Consider the following 23,899-nt stretch of genomic DNA (forward strand, 5'->3'; position numbering starts at 1 on the left):
GTTGAAATGTGGCAAATTTGGCGAAGTTCAGGCTGATTGATGGTAAGTGGCCAAAAAAGGGCGTTCGTTGAAAAATTGTGGAGAACTGGAGAGGTCATAACTTCTTCATTTCTTGTCCAAATTAGGTGCAAAAAGAGTGAATTCTAGTAGTTTTGGCTATTTTGAACTCATTGAGACAGGTTTTAGAGGCATTTGAGGATGGGAAACACAATTTTGTTGTAATTTTGGGAATATTAGAGATACCTAAGAATTGGAAGCTGGACCAAGGAGACATAGCCCAAGAGGGGTGAACTCCTCATCAAATCTCTATGTTGTGTGTTGTATTTTGATGTTCTTTACGGTTATTTTGTTGTTGTTCAACATATGTTTTATGTTAAATTGTTTATAACATTTACATAAGAAACTCTCATGGGAATTAGTTAATTAAGAAAAAATGGTGAATCCTTAAGAACTTGAGAAGCAAATGATAAGCATCTTGTGTTTTATTCTGAATGGAGAATTAGCACAACATTTACTAATCTGCTCTAATTCAAATCACCTAAGAAGGAATGGTTCGATCCCGCTATGCTTAACAGGTACTATACTATTTAGTTTTTTTTATGAGTCCAGTAAAGGAGTAACTTGATGACATTTTCTTTTAAAGATTTTGAAAAGGACACAAAAAGGAAACTCATCAAGTTCTTTTACCATAAAATTTTAACGAGCCCAGAGAAAGTAAATCTCGATGTTTTCTAGTTTTAGAGAGTCAGAAGAAAAACATAAGTAGACTCCATCAAGTTCTTTTTCGTAAGTTTTTGTCTCTTAGGTCCAAAAAAGGATAAACAAGAGAGAACTATATTGACCATGTTCGGTCAACGTATACCTTTTGGTAAATAGTCTTGACTCAATCTATAAAAGGGTAAACTTATACTGAGTGGACAGTTGTTCATTTAATTTTACGAGTTTGAACAAGCAAGTACTTAAAAATATTTTCATTTTTAAAAGAGTCTAAAGGGCTTAAAAGAGGACTCTATGATTTCCGCTTTTCGTAATTTTTTAAGAGCATGAAAAGTGATAAAAGTCTGCTAAATAATCAAAATGATTTATCCTTGCCTTGTAACCCATCATGCACATTCAAACTCAATAAATCATCATAACTGCTTGAAAATATAATTTTCCATCCCGAAAGGGTTTAAATATAAAAATAATATTTTTTTAGCTTCAAAAACCCTATAAAAGTGGGAATATTAAATTATTTTTCACCAATTGCATTTTTACCATTTAAGATCAGAGAGAGGAGTTTTACCACCAGACTTCCAGGATTGATTCCGAGCTAATCGGTGGACGAAATTTCGAACTACTTCCTCCAGGTAGAAGATCTCTCCTTAACTTAGATTTTCATCCATTTAAAATTCCATTTTAAGCTTTCAGTTAATTTTTTGGGGAAGATTTTATTAAGAAATGTGCCCTTGGCCCATGTTGGTTTCTTTCAGTTGGGTTCACACAGGCAGGTAAAATTTCCCATATGGAAAATTGCAGCCTATGCATTTTTCCCTGAAAAAATCAGCGCACCTGCACCCTGTCTGCAAAACGGTGGCAGCGTAGGTGGCAAGGTTTTTTTTGTTGCAATTTTTGGGCCTCAAAAACATGATATGGTTTTCAAAAATGATTCTAATCCTTTTGAAATGGTCATTTCAAGCTAATTGATTGTTCAAAATGGAGTGGAGGGAAAGAGAGAATGAAGCCAATTATTTGGCAGCTTTGACAGATCCAGCTACCATGCAGGCTCTAAGAACTTGTGGCCTCCTAAAATACTGCCTCATTATTGGAATGCAAGATTAGGTAGACCTAATGACATGGATGGTAAGAACCTGGAATGTCCAAGAACAATGTTTCATGATCATAGATCATTGCATTACCAATGACGCTGATGCCATCTATTTCTTGACTGGGCCATCTCATCGGGGAGCCGACATTTCATTATTTTGACAGAGGACAGGAGGAGATACTACTGATGGGTATCTATGACACTTTTGCAGGGGTGCACCTCCCAAGGATGGCATAATTGATATTAATACCATCGAGCTCTTGCCACTAATGACCATTACTTTCACTACTACAAAGTTGTGTGCCAGCGCTGCCCTTCATTTAGCCACGCGGGCACAAATTTTTATGCTCTTGACCTACGAGAAATTCCAGAATACAAAATATGTGAAGAAATACAACCCAGAACATAGAATAAAATGGGAAAAACAACAAGTATTTTGTTATTCAGAGATGAAAGCAATGTTCACTTGCCTCTTCGAGGGGACAACCTCTAGCTCAGTAGAGCTCGATTACAAAATAAGACTCGATATTTCTCAATATGTAGTCTCTATCCTTTATATAGGATTCATACATACAATACCATGGGTCATTACTATGGTTCTCTCAATACCATCTATCTAATACCATGGCCCGTTTGCAACTAACTGTGGTCCCTTTCTTAAATGCGGGTTAACCACCTACAATTATTAATATATGCTTTATTGACTCTTTAACTAACTATAACTATGTCTCTACCCTATTACATAAATAAATGAGTTAGGGTTGGACCCTAACATGCCCTCCCCTATAAAAAGCAACCTTGTCCTCAAGGCTGAAGTTGCGGAAACTTCTGAAGAATAGTGGCTAGTTCCCAGTTTGCATCTTCTGGAGAGGTGTCTTTCCACTTGACGAGGAATTCCTTGATCATGCGGCCATGTAGTTGTCGTTCTCGCATATCGAGGACCTATTTAGGTTGAAGCTAGAGTGAACCTTCTTCATGAAATTCAAGTAGAGTGGTTTGAATTCTACAATTGTTCCCCACCACTTTCTTGAGGCATGATACATGGAAGACTGGATGGATTTTTGAAGTTGGTGGCAAGGCCAGCTTGTAGGCTACTACTCTAATGCGCTAAAGTATTTGATAAGGTCCGTAGAATTTTGGAGCTAATTTTTGGCATCCATTTTCTTTGAATGATGTTTGCTTATATGGTTGCAACTATAGAAATACCTGATCCCCTTCTTGAAATGTGCACTCGGAACAATTTTGGTCGACCTACTGCTTCATTCGATTTTGAGCTTAATGGAGATTATCTTTGAGACAGGCTAGCATGGTTGCACAGTTCTATAGGATTTGATCCACTGCTTGTACCTTAGAGCATCTGGGGATATAAGAAATAGGTGACGGTGGGATTTGGCCATACACTACTTCATATGTAGTCATCTTGGTGGCTGCATGACAGTTAGTATTATACCACCATTCAGATAATGGCAGCCACTGTACCCATTAATGTTTCTTTTCTAAAGTGAAACACCATAGGTATGTCTCCAAAAATTTGTTGACTGCTTCAGTTTGACCATCAGTTTGGGGATGATAGGAAGTACTAAATTGGAGTTGGGTGCATTGTAGCTTGAAAAGTTCTTGCCAAAAGTTACTAGTGAAATTCGAGTCACTATTAGACACAATGGAAGTGGACATGCCATGCAGTTTGAAGATCTGGTCAATGAAAGCTTGAACCACCAAAGTGGGGGTAAATGTGTGGGGTAGAGTGCAAAAATGAGCATATTTAGAAAGTTTGTCCACAACCACCATGATGACTGATTTGTTGCCTAACTTTGGAAGAATAATAATGAAATCCATAGAAACATCTGTCCAAACTGAGGCAGGGATTGGCAATGGTTGTAAGGTGCCTGATGACTTGATTGTTTCTCCTTTGTGGCATTCACACACATCACATTCAGTTACAAAAGTAAGAATGTCAGTTTTCATGCCTATCCAAAAGAAAGAACGACGAGTGCGAGCATAAGTCTTCTGAAAGTCTGCATGGCCTGCAGTGGGAGATGAGTGAAACTCTACTAAAATGTGTGTTTTGAGGGTGGATGTTGGTGATATAACTGCTCTATCCTTGTATCAAAGAATCTCATCCTTCCAAGAGTAGCGAACTGAGGAATTAGGATTTGCTCTCAATTTATTAATGAGTTGGGAGAGAGAGGGGTGTGAAAACCATTCCTTGCAATCTTCTTCAATCTAATCTAGTATGGGAAGAGATATTGATAGGAGGGTGCTTTCATCCTCAAATTGGCATGATAAAGCATCCACTACTACATTTTCATGACCTTTCTTGTAAATTATCTCATAGTCATAACCAAACAATTTGGCCACCCATTTATTTTGCTAGGGTGAGGATAGACGTTGCTCCAAAAAATATTTGAGGCTTTGATGGTGTGTGTGTATTTGGAAACATCACCCCAATAAGTATGGATGGCGATTTCTACTGCATGTAATATTGCCATCATTTCCTTCTCATAGGTAGATTGTCCCAGATGTTTCCCACTTAGTTGTTGGCTGATGAAAGCCAAGGGTTGACCTTCCTACATTAAGATAGCACCAATACTAGTACCTGAAGCATCACATTCAATCACAAAATATTTGGTGAAGTCTGGTAGTGCCAATACGGGAGTGGAACACATGGGCTATTTGAGAGACATAAATGCCTATTGTGCTGCATCAGTCTAGATGAATGAATTTTTCATGAGAAGGTTAGTGAGGGGTCTAGCAATGCACCCATAATTGTGGAAAAATTTGTGATAGTAGTCAGTGAGACCCAAGAATCCCCTCAAACTCTTCAATGATTTTGGTTGGGGAAAATCTTGCATTGCCTGTATCTTTTTGGGATCCACCCAGACACCTTCACGACCCACAATGTGGCCCAAATACTCGATTTATTCCCAGCCAAAAGAGAACTTGGACAATTTGAGAAATAATTTGTGATTACAAAGTAGTTGTAAGAGCAGGTCTACATGCTGAATATGTTTTTCCCAGGTTAGGTTGTAGATTAAAATGTCATCAAAGAAAATGAGGACAAATTTTCAGAGATATTGTTTTAGCAGGTGATTCATGAGCCTTTGAAAAGTGGATGGGGCATTACAGAGACCAAATGGCATGACAAAGAATTCATAATGGCCTTCATGAGTTCGAAAAGCAATCTTGGGAATGCCTACTTCTTTCATGCGTATTTGGTGATAACTAGAGCAAAGATCTAGGTTTGTAAAGAATTGAGCACCATGTAGTTCATCATGTAGATCATCAACAACTGGGATAGGGAATTTTTCTTTGACAATGAGCTTGTTGAGGGCCCTGAAGTCTGGTCACATGTGCCATTCCCCATTTTTCTTGAGCACCATGACCACTGGCGATGAATAAGGACTGATGTTAGGACGAATAACACTGGCTTCAAGGATTTCTTTGATGATTTTTTCAATTTCATTATTTTGGGCAAAAGGATATCGATATGGGTGCACATTTGATGGTTGTGCCCCTAGGACCAAAGTGATGCCATGATCATGTTCCCCCCTAGAGGGTGGAAGCTCTTTAGGTTTGTCAAATACCTGTGGGCAGTAGTTTAAGACCTATTGCATCTCAACATGAATATGAAGAGTAGTACGCTTGATGGCCTGGATGGCATTAAACTGGGCGATAACTCCATGATGGCCCTTTCTCAACAACTTTTCCATTCGATGCGAGATGGTGCTAGAAGAGCACCTGCGTGGAGTCCAAGGAGGGTATGCATGTGGTCATTCTACTTAAAAGTCATATATAACTCCCGAAAATCTATTTTTATTGGGCCTAGTGTGCGAAGCCATTCAGCACCCAACACAATGTCACAACCACCCATGTTAATCGCAAACATGTGGGTCTTTAGTTAGTAGTCTTCCATCTGAAGTTTGATATTTTCGCAATTGCCTTCACATTTCATTGTCCCCTCATCAACAATCTAGACATGGAAATTAGAGACTACCCTGACAAAACAATGAACAGCTTCGAAAACTCATTGATGGATAAATTTATGAGTGCTTCCACTATTAATCAATACTACTACCGAGCGATGTTTAATAAAGCCTATGATTTTGAGAGTTTGTGGTGCAGAAATGCCAACCAAAGCATGTAGCGAGATAACTAGTTCCTTTGGCATAGCTCGGAGCTCATTATCCTATTTGGTGTCCTCAACATCATCCTCTGGTCCCTCAAGTGGTGGGGCTTCCTTAGATGAGCTGGGATCAGTAGCATAAATTTGAAAGAATTTGGGTTCCTTACATTTATGCCCTAGGGAGTATTTGTCATCACAGTAGTAGCACAATCCTTGTTTTCTTCTTTTAGCCATTTTTGTTGGAGACACCTTTTGAACCATAAGTGTTTGGGTAGGGCCTTGAGCCTGGGTGGGGCATCCCTTGGCTATGAAATTTGAACAAGGCGATTGGGAAGCTAAAGCATGTTCCATTTCGATAGCCTTTGTGCAAGCGTCCATCCATGTAGGTGGGTGGTACATTCGGACATGGGCTTGGATGGCTTCTTTGAGACCACTTATAAAACATTCCAAGTAGAATTCATCTCCCAGACCTTCTGTGTGGATGGCCAATGTCTCAAAGGCCACAATGTAGTATTTTACTGTGTCTATCCATCGAAGCTTAGTAAGGCGACCCAAAAAATTAGACTCTCTATCAAAGCCATCACAAAGAGATTTTGAGAACACCTGCCAAGTTATGTTCCCAGGATAGCATTTCTGATGTCACTGCCACCATTTCCATCTCTCTTAGTCTAAGTAGAGGGCTCCCACACATAGTTTAATTTGATCATCTCGGATATAATTTAGAATGAAATATTGTTCCATTTGTGTTACCCATACAGCAAGATTAGAGCCATCAAATTTATACATGTCCAACTTGGGTGGCTGAGGGTGGGAATGTGGGTGATTTCCATGGAAGTTAATATGATGGATAGACTCTCCTTCAAGGTATTCATTAATACCATGTTCCTCTAAATGCAACCACGATGTGTTGATTTGAATTGTGCCATGAATTCCTACATCTGGTCTGCTAGGATCTGGAAAGCCTCCAACTTTTGTTCGAGGCTCGCGATCCTCTCATTGGCCATGACTTGAGCTTTGGTTTCTACCATACACAGATCTTAGTCACCTGTCATCACTTAGAAAAAATTTGGGACTGGCTGAAAATCGAAGAAAGCAAGTGAATGGTACCACTACGATTAGCTTGTCGTCCTAAATCTTATGGGCTAAGTCTCTGGTAAGCATCCCAAGAAATATGGTCTCAAAGGAGTGGTAGGTCCTACAGATCGCAATATACATAAGGGTCCAAAAATAGTACTTGGCCCAATCTTTTAGGGAACTAACTAAGGAGGATCAACCATACCCTTAGCCGTACTACCCGACTACCCTATCATACGTTCGAGCAATCTCCTCGAGTGTTGTTTACAGTGTACTGTAGCAGCAAGATGGCTGACGGTTTATCTAATGCGAGGTTTTCAGTGAGCCTAGGGGGCTTTTAATATACCTAGAGGATATGTGGAAGGAAGTTCGTGTGCGGTTATGTCTAATGCACTACTACTCGAAGGGGTACCTACAGGGGTTACAAGGGATTCAAACAAGCGTGACCACCTTCGGTAGAGCGAACTTATATGACGTGCCATGTGTCACTATTTCAACCTTCAGTTCTGAAAATGATAAACAAAAAACTACAGTATGTCATCTTTCTGTCCCGTTTTACGAAATTTGAATCCAATGTTTAGAGAGAAAGTTATCATGATTGTACCAAGGTCACCTGTTTCAGATGGAGTTCGGGAGCATGCAAAATCCTTAAATTTGTTGGATCATATCTCCAAAAATATAGTGAACCAAGTTCTCACATTTGTCCATGAGTTGCAATACAACTTCGACTCAAATTGGTTTTAATTTTTGCTTCTGAAGCTTTATAGAAAAAATGTTATAGATAAGATTCCACAATGACTTGTTTGAGATAGAATTCTAGAGCCTACACACACCATAACTTCCTCAGTTCATATATCCAAAAATATAGGGACAAATGATATGAAATTCGGACGTGAGCTTTAGAAAGCTTTCGACTCAAATGGGTTTTAATTTTAGTTTTTGAAACTTCATAGAAAATAGTTTATACTGAAAATTCCAAAATGACGTGTTTGAAGCAACGAAACCCTAGAATCCAAAGCTCTAATACCAAATGTTATGAATCTAGCTCACAAAATAGAAGAATAGATAGATCAATGACTTCAAAATAAACCTCTTCGAGGAGGAAACCTCCTTTACATTACACAAATGAAAAATTCTTGGATGATACAAATGACAAGACCTTCCTTCTATATATAGGAGTATAAGGGGTCACAATATAATCAGAGCCAACTGGTGTTGTCTAGAGGTCATGGCCAACGTCTTCTTCCTTCCCTCAGAGCGTATCATTAGGAGAACAAATTTCCCAGTTTTGGAAACGAGCTTATGGATTATTTTGCAGTGACCAAAGAGATAGTGGTAAGCAGTGCTACCTCTGGTATCCTTTACATCTTATTTCTGAAGGTAACAATAACAGCGTGAGGCCTTGAATCATACACAAAATGTTGCTTCCACAAGTATGGTTGGCCTAATAACACATCACAAACATAAAGAGGGGAAATGTCACATAATACCTCATCCGTGAAGGGCTTGATGTTCTATGGAAGGCGATAGTACTGGCTGACACAGAGATCCCGTCCTCGGTGAAGCAATCGATGTTGTATGGTTGTGAGTGTGTTGTGGTCAGTAAGCCGAGCCACTTCACGACCTTTGCTAAAATGAGGTTCTTTTGGCTCGCACTGTCGACAATGCACTGTAGCGGGGAACCCTTTACCCACATCTGGGAGTGCAAGAGGCGCTCTTACTCCTCTAGATCTTCGTGTTCCTCCTTCTGGATCTTCATAGAGGCAATGGTGATGTTGGGCTTCGCATCGATTATATGCTTCCCTTTTTCATTCCTCTTGTTGGGTTCTGACTTAGAGTTAGAACATGCATCTAATTCAAAAGCCTTCCACTCGGCCACAAGTGACAGCTTGGCTTGACACTCACTTGTGTTGTTAGTGGAGCTCTTATGGAACTCACACAACTTTCCTGTGTCCTTCTTTGACTTCATGGTGTTTTTCTTTTCTTTCAGATTTGGCAGGTTGTCCTGGGCCACCCCACCTTGGGTTTTTCATTTGTTCTATGGTTTGGGGGCACCTTTCCCTTGCTTCGGATTCGCAGATCCAAAGTCTCACTTTTTCTGTTTAATCTTCTGATTGATCTTAACAACGTATCGGTACCTCCATCTTATCCTAGATGTACCTATATAGGCAATTGCAATACGTGAGTACCAAATGTATCTCAGAACGATTGATACCCAACTTTGTGGGAAGGGTATGAAAAACATTGGTAAACTCTGTCATGTCTTGGTCCCTTCCCTGTCACAGCGTGCTCCACTTTATGTATTTATCCTCATAGCTCTCAATAGGGTAGTACTACTCCTTGATGGCATCCTAGAATGAATTCCAAGTGGGTGCAGCTGAAAATAGTGAGGGAGTACTTTCATCCTTCTACTCAAAGTAGGTTTCCCACCAGCCCTTGACGTGGGGGGCAACTATGAGAAGAGAAAAAGTAATCTTTTCCTGGCTGGAAAAATCATGAATAGAAAAATGTCCTTCTAGTAGATTTAACCATTTATCTACGGCGTCTGCATCTATTTGGTGCTCAAATATGGGAATGTCAAAGCTTACTTGTACCTTAAAAGGAGTGGCACCTCCAGAATGGCTACTGGATGTGGATGCGCCATCAGTGGGAAATCATTAAAGGATCTATGTAAATTTATTCATCACCATGTTCCTTTGTTTCTCGAGGGCCTCCTTGAACAATATATTGATAGGAATTATTGCTCCATTGTATTTCTTTTCCTACCCCATGGGAAGTCATTGGGGTTTGCAAGGCTGATCTTGCAAAGGTTCAACCAGATCGAGCCCTAACTCCCTATACCCTGACCTCGTTGGGGACATGAAAAGAAGGATTAAGAAAGAGCAGATTGCTCTGATACCACTGATCTAAATTTAAACATGAACACAACAAATTACATATATAACCATACAGACAAAGATGTAGCGGAAATAAAACTTCGTTTCATTAATACCAAAGATCTAAATGATGCTTACATACAAAATGGGAATAAACTAGCTCGGGCAATGGTAGCTTATCTATAAGAAGAGATGTGGTGGCTACATGTCTCTAAATTGTATTACAATAAGGCTTGAAGGCCTGTTTCTTATTGATAAATAATGGAAAACCCTAAACATCCAAAAACCTAACCCTAGGAGATGAAGCGCCAAACTATGAGCCTCGTTGGGGTAAGTTGGTACATCAACTTCCAGGGGTCATAACTTTGGCATACAATCTTCGTTTGACGCGCACAATACCTTGTTAGAAAGATCTATCTGAGGAATATAACTGGTGATAGTGAATTCCAAGATGAAAACTCATAATCTCCATTGGTGATTTTCCAACAAAATGTCGTTTAGGGCCTCAAAATGGCTCTGAAAGTTTAGGACCTAAAAAACTTACAAAAATAGTAAATTATGGTAAAATTAAGAAAAATAAAATACTGAAAGAAACAATTGTGGGGGTCTAAGCGGAATAGGTGAGTGGCCAACAAATATCCACCTGGATCATTCCTCCCCCCTTAGGTAGAAATGGTCCCCATTGCGTTGAGTTCCTCCATGAGATGAGGAAACTTCTGCTGAACTTGGTCTCTAGTGAGTCACTTGCCCTAGTGAAGGAGTTGGCCTACATTGAATTTTTGATATAGTTGGATTCTTAGCTGTCAATTGTTCTTGATCTGTGTGTCCCTGATCCAATCACTTGTGGCATCTTCCATGCAGTCTGGGTTTAACTCTGTTACTATGAGTTGTTCTGTAATGTTGAATGTGTCAAACAATAGTGGAAATTAGGGTCGAAGGCGTTCCATATTGAACACTGGGTACATACCAAGGAATGGTGGAATACAGAGCTTGAAGGCTTTGTCCCCTACTTCCTCAGTGATGGTGTATGACCCACATCACAGCGGGCAAAGCGTGTAGTGTGGCCCAGCAAGGCACTCCTTTTGTAAATATAGCCAAACTTTGTTGCCCACATGGAACTTGTGTGGAACCTGATGCTGATCATGTCGCTGCTTGTACTTAGTATTGGATCTTTCCAATATGTCATGGACCTATTGGCAGATGTGATGAATGTGCTCAATAAAGTTGTTTACCTTGTCGACTTTGGATTCGACATGAGCCGAATCTTCCTGAGTAGCTGCAAATGGTATGGCCACATCAATGGGACATAGTGGCTAGAATCCCAAGCCCATCTAAAAGAGGGTTGTGTCCAGTTGGGCTATAGAGAGCCCGATTATAGCTATGTTGGACATAGGGGAGGCTCTCATCCCATGTGCGTGGATGCTTTGAGTCATACATGTGGATAATGTGTATGATTATCCTATTGACAAACTCTATTTGCCCATCAGTTTGGGGATGGAAAGTTGTGGACTTAGTGAGCTTGGTGTCTAACATCGACTAGAGACTGGACCAAAATGTACTGAGGAACCTGCTATCCCAATTTGAGAGATACACTATGGGATCCCAAATTGTACCCACACTCGTTCAAAGAAGAATTAGGAGTGGCTTCTGCTGTGATATTCTTCTAGCAAGCCACCATAATGGCCATCTTCAAGAATCTATCGACGACCATAAAAACACAGTTGTTGCCATGCTTAGTAGAAGGAAATACTGTTAGGTAATCCATGGAGATGTATTCCCAAGGTCAAATAGGGGTAGGAAAAGAAGTATAGAGGCCTTGCTTCTTGATGGTCACTTTGGAAATGGTGCAAGCAGTGTAAGATCTGATGTACTTTTCGACATCCTATCGAAGCTTCCATGAGTAGAAATACTTCTGCAATACTGCCACTATTTCATAGACCCTGAAATGCCTAGCGGCTCAATTTTAGTGCGCTTCCAAAATCATCTTGGCACGCTCCCTTTAAGGAACACAAAGGCGTCCCAGGTAGCATAACAATCCATCCTGTAGGTGAAAATATGGCACTTGCTGACCTTCCAAGAGTGTCTAGTATGTGTGGCTGAATTTTGGGTTGCTTTCATAGAGAAGTGGCCAATCAAAAGTCTTGTGCCCACAAGAGTTGAGCATGGTGGTTAGCGCCATGATCGGGAGTCTACTGACGTAGTCTGCAACATTATTGGTGTTTACCTTCTTGTACTTCATATTCAAATGGAACTATTGCATGTATGTGGACCACTTCTTATGGCGATCAGTCTGCAACTTCCCTTCCATCTATATGAATTGTAGGGGTTGGTGGGCTCTGTGGATGATTATTTCCTTCCCCAAAATGTAATGCTTCCATTATCAAAATACCTGCATAATGGAATACATCTCTTTATCATAAGTAGGATACTAATAGACTGTGTCTAAAAGCGTCTCACTATGATATTCCATTGGATGCCCATGTTGAGTAAGGACTGCCCCAATAGCATAGTCAGAGGCATTTGTCTCAATCTCAAATGGTTGTTGCAAGTTTGGTAATGTGAGCACTCGTGTACATCATAGGCAATGTTTCAACTCGACGAACAACTTTTGTAGGGATTCAAACCAAAATAATTTTTCTTTGCTCCTCCCTTGGTGACTTGACTCAAGGGCCAAGTGATATGAGAGAACCCCAACATGAACTTGTGGTAGAAATTGGCAAGACCGAGAAGGTTGTAGAGCTTTGTCAGAGTGGTTGAGGCTAGCCAATCCTGAATGACTTGGATCTTGGCTGGATCCACATGCACCCCCTGTTCATCAATAATGTATCCCAAATACTTAACCTGAGTCATGCCAAAAGTGAATTTCTCCAAATTGGCACACAACTTGTATTGTGGCAGTGTTTGGAGAACCTCTCGGATGTGGTAGAGGTGCTCTTCCCAACTTTGGCTAAAAATCAGGATGTCATCCAAGTATACCACTATAAATGAGTTGGTGAATGGCCGCAATATGTCATCCATCAGCCTCATGAAGGTTGTAGGAGCATTCACCAACCTTAAAGGCATAACCAACCATTTGAAAAGGCCCTCCTTGGCTTTGAAGTAAGTCTTCGACACATCGGAGGGTTCGATTGGTACTTGGTGATATCCAGACTTCAAGTGGATCTTGATGAAATATTTTGCCTACCTGAGTTGGTCCAGAAGGTCATAAATCTGTGGGATCAGGTACCTATTCCAAAAAAAGATCTTTTTCAGCGCCCGATAGTAAATACAAAGTCTCCAAGTACCATCCTTCTTCTGTAGCAACATGATTTGGCTCCCACAGGGCAATGAGCTCGGTTGGATGTGACCTGTCTACAGCATCTTCTAAATCTGCCTCTTGATTTCATCATTCTCCATAACACAGTGCCGATAGATTAGTCCTTTGCGCAACAACGCACCTAGGGTCAGATCAATGGAGTGCTTGGCCTAACAGTGCAGAGGCACCCCTATAGGGGAGGTGAAGATGTCCTCATACTCCTCCACAACCTTGTCCATCTATTGCTTTTGTGCGGAGGGGTGCTATCTGGAGGTCATGGCCACCGTATCATTAGCGAAAAAAATTCCTAGTTTTGGAAATGAGCTGATGTATTATTTAGCAGTGACCAAAGAGATGGTGGTAGGCGGTGCTACCTTCGGTATCCTGTACAACTTATTTCCCAAGGTAAAAATAACAGCACGAGTCCTTGAATCATACACAGTATGTCAGTTCCACAAGTATGCTTGGCCTAATAATACATCACAAACATCAAGAGGGGCAACGTCACATAATATATCATTCGTGAAGGGCTTGATGTTGTATGGAAGGTGACACTACTGGCTAACACAGAGATCCCGTCTTTGGTGAAGCCACCTGATGGTGTACGATTATGGTTGTGTTGTGGTTGGTAAGCCCAGCCGCTTCATGACCTTTGCTGAAATGAGGTTATTTTGGCTCCCACTCTCGACAATGAACTATAGAGGGGAACCCTTTACCCACATATGGGAGTGGAAGATGCACTCCTCCTCCTCTGGATCTTCGGGTTCCTCCTTTTGGATCTTCATGGTGGCAACAGTAGCATTGGGCTATGCATTGATAAACTGCTTCCCTTTGTCATTCCTCTTGTCGGGTTCTTACTCAGAGTTGGAACATGCCTCTGCTTCAGAAGCCTTCAACTCGGCCACGAGTCACTGCTTGGCCCGACACTCACTTGTGTTGTTAGTGGAGCTCTTATGGAACTCACACCACTTTCCCATGTCCTTCTTTGGCTTCACAAAGTTTTTCTTTGCTTGCAGCTTTGGTGGGTTGTCTTGGGCTACCCCGCATTGGATTTGTCTTTTGTTCTGTGGTTTGGTGGCACATTTCCCTATCTTCAAATTCAGAGATCCAAAGTCTCGCTTTTTCTATTTCATATTATGCTCGATCTTGATGGCTTATTGGTATGTCATGCCGAGTGAGGAGATATCCAGGAACTCCATCTCCTCCTAGATGTACCTATTTAGGCAACCGCATTACTTGACTACCAAATGTTTCTCAAAATACTTGATACCCAACTTCGTGCAAAGGGTATTAAAAACATTAGTAAACTTCGGAAAGTCTTGGTCCCTTCCCTTCTGCAACGTGGTCCACTTTATGTCTCTATCCTCATAACTCCCAACAAGGTAGTACTACTCCTTGATAGTGTCCTAGAACAAATTCCAAGTGGGTGTGACAGAAAACAATGGGAGCATACTTTCATCCTTCTGCTCACAATAAGTTTCCCACCAACCCTTGTCGTGGGGGGCGAATTTGAGAAGAGAAAAAATAATTTTTTCCTGGCTGGAAAAATCATGAACATAAAAATATCCTTCTAGTAGATTTAACCATTTATCTATGACATCTGCATCTATTTGGCCCTCAGATATGGGAATGTCAAAGTTTACTTGTACATTAAAAGGAGTGGCATCTCCGGAGTGGCTGCTAGATGTCGATGCGTCGCCGATGGGAAACCTTTGAAGGATCTAGGCAAAGTTATCCATCATCACATTCCTTTATTTATTGAGAGCTTCCTCGAGGAATATCTTGATAGGATTTCCCGATCCCTCATCTTTATTTTCTTCCACTGGGCGTCCATAAGGGTTTGCGAGGCTGATCTTACAAAGGTTCAACCAGATTGAGCCCTAACTCCTTATACATCAACCTTGTTGGGAACATGCAAAGAAGGATAAAGAAAGAACACACCCCTCTGATACCATTGCTCTGAATTTAAACATGGCCACAACAAATTATAGATATAACCATACACACAGAGATGTAGCGGAAATAAAAATTCATTTCTTTAATATCAAAGCACTGAAATATGCTTACATACAAAATGGGAATAAACTAGCTCCGGCGATGGTAGCTTGTCTCTGAGAAGAGATGTGGTGGCTACATGCCTCTGAACTTTCTTAAAATGAGGATTGAAGGCCTATTTATTATTGAGAAACAATAACAAACCCTAAACATCAAAAAACCTAACCCTAGAAGATGAAACGACAAACTATGGGTCCCGTTCGGGTAAGCTGGTACATCAGCTTCCCTGGGTCGTAACTTTGCCATATGATCTCGGTGAAAATTCATATTCTCCACTGGTGGTTTTCCCAAAAACCATCCTTTAGGGCCTCAAAACGGGTCTCGAAATTCATGACCTGAAAAGCTTCCAAAAATAGTAAATTGTGCTACAATTAAGGAAACTAAAAAACTGAAAGAAACAATGGTGGGTGTCTACGTGGAATAGGAGGGTGGCCACAATTATCCACCTGGATCATTCCTCCCTCTCAAGAAGCAATGGTCCCCATTGCATTGAGTTCCTCCATGAGATGAGGAAAATTTTGTTGAACTTAGTCTCTAGTGAGCCACTTGCCCTAGTGAAGGAGTTGACTTGCTTTGAAAACTCAATATAGTTGGATCCTTTGATGTTGGATGTTCTTGATCTATGTTTCCGTGATCCGATCAATTGTGGCTTGTTCCATGCAATCTGGGTTTAGCTCTATTGGTGTGAGTTGTCCTGCAATGTCGGATGTGTCCAACAATGGTGGAAACTAGGCATGAAGGCGGTCCACATTGAACACTAGGTGTAGACCAAGGAATGGTGGAATACGAATCTTGAAGGTATTGTATCCTACTTCCTTGGTGATGGTGTATGACCCATATCAGAGCAGGCGAAGTTTGTAGTGCAGCCCAGCGAGGCGCTCCTTCTCTAAATGTAGCAAAACTTTGTTGCCCATCTGGAACTTGTGTGGCTCCTGATGCTGATCATGCCATTGCCTATACTTAGTATTGGCTCTGTCCAATATGTCATGGACCCATTGGCGAATGTGCATAATGTGTTCAATGAAGTTGTTTGCCTTGTCGGATTTGGACTCGAAATGAGCCGAATTTTCCTAAGTAGCTACAAATGGTGTGGCGACATCAATGGGACATAGTGGCTAGAGTCCCAAACCCACCTAAAAAGGGTTGTGGCCAGTTAGGTTGTAGCGAGCCCGGTTATGGTTGTGCTGAACATAGGGGAGGCTCTCATCCCATGTGTGTGGATGCTTTGAGTCATACATGCACAAATTGTGTATGATCATCCCGCTGACGTCCTTTGTTTGGCCATTAGTTTGGAGATGGAAAGCTGTGGACTTAGTGAGCTTGGTGTCTAGCATCGACTAGAGACTCGATCAAAATGTATTTAGGAAACTATTGTCCCAATCTAAGATGATAGACTTTGGGATCCCAAAGTGTACCCACACTCATTCAAAGAAGAGTTTAGCAATGGCTTCTGCTATGATATTCTTCTAGCAGGCTGCCATAATGGCCATCTTCAAGTATCTATCGATGAACAAAAAACATAGTCGTTTCCATGCTTAGTAGAAGGAAGGCCCAACATGTAATCCATGGAGATGGATTCCCAAGTTCGACTGTGTGTAGGCAACGAAGTATAGAGGCCTTGCTTCTTTGTGGTCGGTTTGGAAATGACACAGGGAGTGTAGGATCTGATGTACTTTCCAACATCCTCTCAAAGATTCGTTGAGTAGAAATAATTCAGCAATATTGCCATTGTTTTTTCAACCCTGAAATGCCCAACAGTCCAACTGTAGTGTGCTTCCCAAATCAGCTTGGCACACTCTCTTGAAGGAACAAAAAGATGTCCCAGGTGGCATAACAGTGCATCCTGGAGGTGAAAATCTAGCACCTTTTGACCCTCCAAGAGCGTTTGGTATGTGTGGCTAAATTTTGGGTTGCTTTTATAGAGAAGTGGCCAATCAGAAGTCTCGTGCCCACAAGAGTTGAGCATGGTGGTTAACACCATGATCGGGGATCGGCTGAGGCAGTGTGCAACATTATTAGTGATGCCCTTCTTGTACTTGATATTCAAATAGAACTATTGCATGTATTTGGACCACTTCTTATGGTGATCATTCTACAAATTCCCTTGCGTCTATATGAATTGCAGTGGGTTGTGTGGATGACCATTTCCTTGCCCAAAATGTAATGCTTCCTTTATCAGAAGACCTGCACAATGGAATACATCTCTTTGTCATAAGTGGGATACTAACGGACTGTGTCTAAAATGGTCTCACTATGATATGCCACTGGATGCCCATGTTGAGTAAAGACTGCCCCAATAGCATAGTTAGAGGCATCTGTCTCGATCTAAAATAGTTGTTGTAAGTGAGGTAGCGCGAGCATTGGTGCAGAGCAGAGGTGATGTTTCAAATCTGTGAACACCTTCTATTAGGATTCATAACAAAATAATTTCACTTTCGTTCCTCCCTTGGTGACTTGACTCAAGGACCAAGTGATATAAGAGAACCCCAATACGAACCTGCGGTAGAAATTGGCAAGACTGAGAAATATATGGAGCTTTGTTAGAGTGGTTGGGGATGGCCAATCCTAAATGACTTAGATCTTGGCTAGATCCACATGCACCCCCCATTAACCAATAATGTATCCCAGATACTGAACCTAAGTCATGCCAAAAGTGCATTTCTCCAAATTAGCACACACCTTGTGTTGCGAGAGTGTTTGGGGAACGTCACGGATGTGGTGGAGGTGCTCTTCCCAACTCTTGCTAAAGATCAAGATTTCACCCAAGTATACCACTACAAATGATTTGGTGAATGGCTGCAATATGTCATCCATCAGCCTCATGAAGGTTGTAGGAGCATTCGTCAACCTGAAAGGCATAACCAACCATTCAAAAAGGCCCTCCTTGGCTTTGAATGGAGTCTTAGACACATCAGAGGTTTTGATTGGTACTTGGTCATATCCAAACTTCAAGTCGATCTTGCTGAAATATTTTTCTCACTTAAGCTGGTCTAGAAGATCATAAATCCATGGGATTGAGTACCTATTTTGGACAGTCATCTTGTTCAGTGCTTGATAGTCAATATAAAGTCTGCAAGTCCCATCCTTCTTATGTACCAACATGGTCTGGCTCCCACAGGGTGATGAACTCGTTTGGATGTGACCTTTCTTTAGCAGCTCCTGAATCTACCTCTTGATTTCATCGTTCTCTAGAACAAAGTGTTGATAGATTGGTCCTTTCACACAACGACGCACACGGGGTCATATCGATGGAGTGTGTTACCTAACAGTGCAGAGGCACCCCTGCGAGGAAGGTGAAGATGTCCCCGTACTCCTCGACAACCTTGTCCATCTGTTGTTTTCCTACGGAGGGGCATTGTCTAGAGGTCGTGGCCATCATATTCTTCTTTCCCTAAGAAGGAATCATTAGGAAAAAAAATTTCCCAGTTTTGGGAATGAGCTTATGCATTGTTTAGCAGTGACCAAAGAGATGTCATAGGCAGTGCTACCTCTGGTATTCTCTATAACTTATTTCCCAAGGTAACAATAACAACGTGAGGCCTTGACTCATACACAGCATGTCGTTTCCACAAGTATGGTTGGCCTAATAATACATCACAAACATCAAGAGGGGCAATGTCACATAATACCTCATCCATGAAGGTCTTGATGCTATAGGGAAGGTGACATTGTTCGCTGACACTGAGATCTCGTCCTTGGTGAAGCCAACTGATGGTGTAGGGTTGTGGATGTGTTGTGGTCAGTAGGCCCAACCTCTTCATGACCTCTATTGAAATGAGGTTTTTTTGGCTCCTGCTGTCGACAACGAACTGTAGCGGCGAACCCTTTAACCACATCTGGGAGTGGAAGAGGCACTCCTCCTCCTCTAGATCTTTGGGTTTCTCCTTTTGGATCTTCATGGTGGTAACGGTGGCATTGGGCTCTGCATCGATAATCTGCTTCCCGTTGTCATTCCCCTTGTCGAGTTCTAACTCAGAGTCAGAACATGCATCTAATTCAAAAGCCTTCAGCTTGGCCCCACACTCACTTGTGTTGTGAGTGGAGCTCTTATGGAACTCACACGACTTTCCCATTTCCTTCTTTGGATTGGCGATGTTTTTCTTTGCTTATGACTTTGGCTGGTTGGGTTTTCTCACCTTGGCTTTGTCTTTTGCTCTGCGGTTTGGGGGCACCTTTCCCTTACTTTGGATTTGTGTACCCAAAGTCTCGTTGTTTTTGTTTAAGCTTCTGCTCGATCTTGACAGCATATCTGTATGTCATGTTGAGTGAGGAGATGTTCAGGAACTCCATCTCATCCTAAATGTACTTGCGTAGTCAGCCATGGTACTTGAGTACCAAATGCTTCTTAGAATCCTTGATACCAAGCTTCGTGTGAAGGGTATTAAAAACATTAGTAAACTTCCACACGTCTTGGTGCCTTCCCTCCTGTAGCGTGGTCTAATTTATGTATCTATCCTCGCGACAAGGTAGTACTACTCATTGATGACGTCCTAGAACGAATTCCAAGTAGGTGCGAGTGAAAATAGTGGGGTCATATTTTCACCGTTCTACTCACACTAGGTTTCCCACCAGTCCTTGACGTTGGGGGCAACTTTGAGAAGAGAAAAAATAATATTTTCCCGGCTGGAAAAATCATGAACACAAAATATCCTTATAGTAGATTTAACCATTTATTTACGGCGTCTGCATGTATTTGGCCATCAAATATGGGAATGTTAATGTTTACTTGTACCTTAAAAGGGATGGCACCTCTAGAGTGGCTGCTAGATGTGGATGCACCGCCGATGGGCAACCTTTGAAGGATCTAGGCAAAGTTATCCATCATCTCGTTCCTTTGTTTCTGGAGGACTTCCTCAAGCAATATCTTGATAGGATTTCCCGCTCCCTCTTCTTTCTTTTCTTCCCCCATGGGCGTCCATCAGGGTTTGCAAGGCTCATCTTGCAAAGGTTCAACTAGATTGAGCCCTAACTCCTTATACCCCGACCTCTTTGGGAACATGCAAAGAAGGATAGAGAAAGAACAAACCGCTCTGATACCACTGATCTGAATTTAAACAGGAACGAAACAGATTACAAATATAACCATACACACAAAGATGTAACAGAAATAAAACTTCATTTCATTAATATCAAAGAACTGAAATATGCTTACATTCAAAATGGGAATAAACTAGCTCGAGCGATGGTAGTTTATCTCTAAGAAGAGATGTGGCAGCTACATGCCTCTGAACTGTCTTACAATGAGGCTTGAAGGCCTATTTATTATTGAGAAACAATGGAAAACCATAAACATCCAAAAACCTAACCCTAGGAGATGAAACACCAAACAATGGGCCCTGTTGGGGTAAGTTGGTACATCAATTTCCCGGGGTCGTAACTTTGGCATGCAATCTTCGTTTGATGCACACGTTACCTAGTTAGAATTATCTATCCGAGGACTACAACTTTTGACAATGAATACTGAGGTGAAGAATTATATTTTCCACAAGTGGTATTCCCAAAAATGTCATTTAGGGCCTCAAAATGGCTCCAGAAGTTCACGACCCAAAAAACTATCAAAAATAGTAAATTGTGCTACAATTAAGGAAACCCGAAAAACTGAAAGAAACAATGGTGGGGGTCCAAGTGGAATAGGCGGGTGGCCACCAATATCCACCTGGATCAATTACATTGGGGACGTCTGGAAGTCCTCGATTTATGGATGGACATTTTGGAAGTCCCCAAAAGTCCCCGATTTTTCGAGGAATGGCTAGGGGATGACCTTGAAGTCCCCAAGTTCTCCATCGAATCCCCGACAAATTTGGAACTTCTCCGACAAGCTCTGAAGTCCCCGGATCACCAGAACGGAGTGAATGTCATGAGTTATGGTGAGGATGGGTCTCATGCAACATAAGGTTTTATATAAGAAATTTACACCATTTAAACACAAGATCATTTTATCCAATCATTATGACCAATGATCACTTACTTACAATTTACATATAATATTACAAATTATTTTAAAAAATAAAAATAATTTTTTAATAATATTTTTTGTGATAACTAATATGTTATATGGGATTATCATTATTTTATCTCTTACAATTATGATAAAATACGCATTTTTTATAATGATTGAATTTTACACATGAATATCCACATTTTAGAGAGAAAATTTTCAATTTTTTATATTTTTTATTTTACACTTCAAATTGAAATTTCTTATAAATAAACTGTATTATATTGGAGATTTGATTTTTGTATAAATAAACATATCTGCCTTTAATTTTTATATTAGAGATTTGATTTTTGTATAAATAAACATATCTGCCTTTAATTTTGAAGCAACCTTGCTCTCTTTAGGTTGTAATTTTATATTTTTTTAATTATAATTTTTAATAAATATAAATAATATTTAGTAATTTTATATTTTTTTAATAAATATAAATAATATTTTATTTCAATATAAATAGTCTTTGGCTTTATTAAAAAAAAACCTTTAAATTTTGCAATAATTTTTTTTTATAACTTTATATATTTTTAATTATAAAATTATTATAAAACTATTTTCATTATAAGAAAAACAATATAAATATGATTTGAATATGCTTCTGTGAGATCACCGGTGACATAACTAATCAAAATGAGTTCAAATTACATTATTATTTAAATTAGTAAGTTTATTACTACTCTAACATTATAATATTTTAATAATAATAATATTTAAAGACTATTTGGCATTTACATTGACAAACTCGAAGGTTTTTTAGAGGAAGCAAGATCTTCTGGCACGATCTTAGTTGGGCTAGTTGTCATCCTTCTTCTCTATGCTGACGATATTGTTCTCCTCGCAAGGTGTCCATCTGATCTTGATAAGCAACTTAGGCTTCTTATGGATTTCTGCTCTACCATGGGTATGACTCTTAACACTGACAAAACAAAAGTTATGATTATCAAATCCAAGAAGGACACCTACGCTAATTTTATGTATGACAATAATAACTTGGAGGAAGTGTTTTCTTACAAATACCCAGGAATTGATATTCATCACAAGCTCAACTAGAACTATAGCATTGAGAAAATGATTAATGGGGGGTGGAAAGCTTACTTTGGTCTTGAAAATAATTGTAAAACGGCAAAACTCGTAATGTGGGATAAAAAGAAGTTCCTTTTTGAAACTTTAGTCACTCTTGTTATCTTATATGGATGTGAGGTTTGGGGTAGCAGCATCTCTAGAAAATCCTAGAGAAAGATTGAGCAAATCCATAAGTTCTTTATAACGTATAACCTGAAAATTAAAAGCAATACACCCTACCCTATTCTCCTTACAGAAGTAGGTATTTCCCCTATTGAAAGCCTAGCTATGATTAGGCTTTTGTTGTACAAGCACAAGCTCAATAACATAGGAGATCATAGACTTCCCAAGCTAGCTTTAAATTCCAACCAAAACCAACTAAGGCTCAAACGGGGGTGGTATAAAGACACGAGGCCCTGGTTAAACCATTGGGAGATCAATGAGAATGATGCATTGCAAAACATTAATAACATTAAAAATATTGTTACTTCTAAGTTCAAAGAAAAAATGTGGTGTGAGAAAGATTTAGCAGCTAAAAGAAAATTAAGTTACTATAAGAAGGTCATCAACCCCAACCTAGAAGATCAAAATGATCTCTCTGTTTTAGCTAGCTCAAAGAAGAAAATTAATATAGTGAAGATTAGAACGAACTCTCATGAGCTCCATAGTGAAACACGTCATTGGGCAGTTCCTAAAACACCATGGATGGAAAGAATCTGCCATCTCTGTGATAATAGGAACATTGAGGATGAAAACCACTTCCTCTTAGAGTGCCCCACATACAACCACATTAGATCTTAGTTTCATAATCTTTGTCGCAATACTGACCTTCCTAGCCTTTTACGATGTCAAAATTATAGTGAGCTTGGGAGGCTTCTCTCCAAGCTTTTTGAGCATAGAAATAAAATCTTAAATCAAACTAAATAGTTTGTTTCTTTAGGTCTGATAGACCAAAGTTTGGTCTCAATGGACGTTAGCCATCATCATCAATATTAAACTTTAATGATATACCTTAATAACATTATTATAATTCAAATTGCCTTTGTTATAACTAACTAAATGGACCCATTATAACATTAATATTTAAGTTAAGTGAACAAGTTTTTAAAACCAATAATTATATATGTGTGTGTGTGTGTGTGTGTGTGTGTGTGTGTGTGTGTTTGACCAATCTAACCGTTTTTGTTCAATTATGACCTGGGTGCAATTGAGTCCGATATAGCCGTTTTTTCCAGTCAAACTTAACTGTTGGAAGATTTGCCATCCCTATTTAACATGGAGCCTTGATATGATTTTTTCAACTTGCCCTGATGATGTATCACACTCGTTGGTTCGAAAGGCATGGACAAAGAATTTATGATGTGATTTTTTCCGAAAATATTTTTATAAACTCATGATTTAAATATTCAATTTATATTAATAATATAAATATAATTTAATATTTATTTTAACTTGAAAATATATTGATATGATATTTCAATTTTTTTAATTAAAAAAATTATAATATCATTTTTAGAAATTATTACTATTTTGACACATTTTCAAAATTCTATGGCCAACTCTCTTCTCTATGCCAAATTACTTTTTGAGCTTCTTACGATCACTAACTTGATAT

This window comes from Pinus tabuliformis, chromosome 1_1 (genome assembly GCF_031772625.1).
Source record: "Pinus tabuliformis cultivar Carrire ecotype Pingquan chromosome 1_1, CPIR1, whole genome shotgun sequence".
NCBI classification, from domain to species: Eukaryota; Viridiplantae; Streptophyta; class Pinopsida; order Pinales; family Pinaceae; genus Pinus; species Pinus tabuliformis.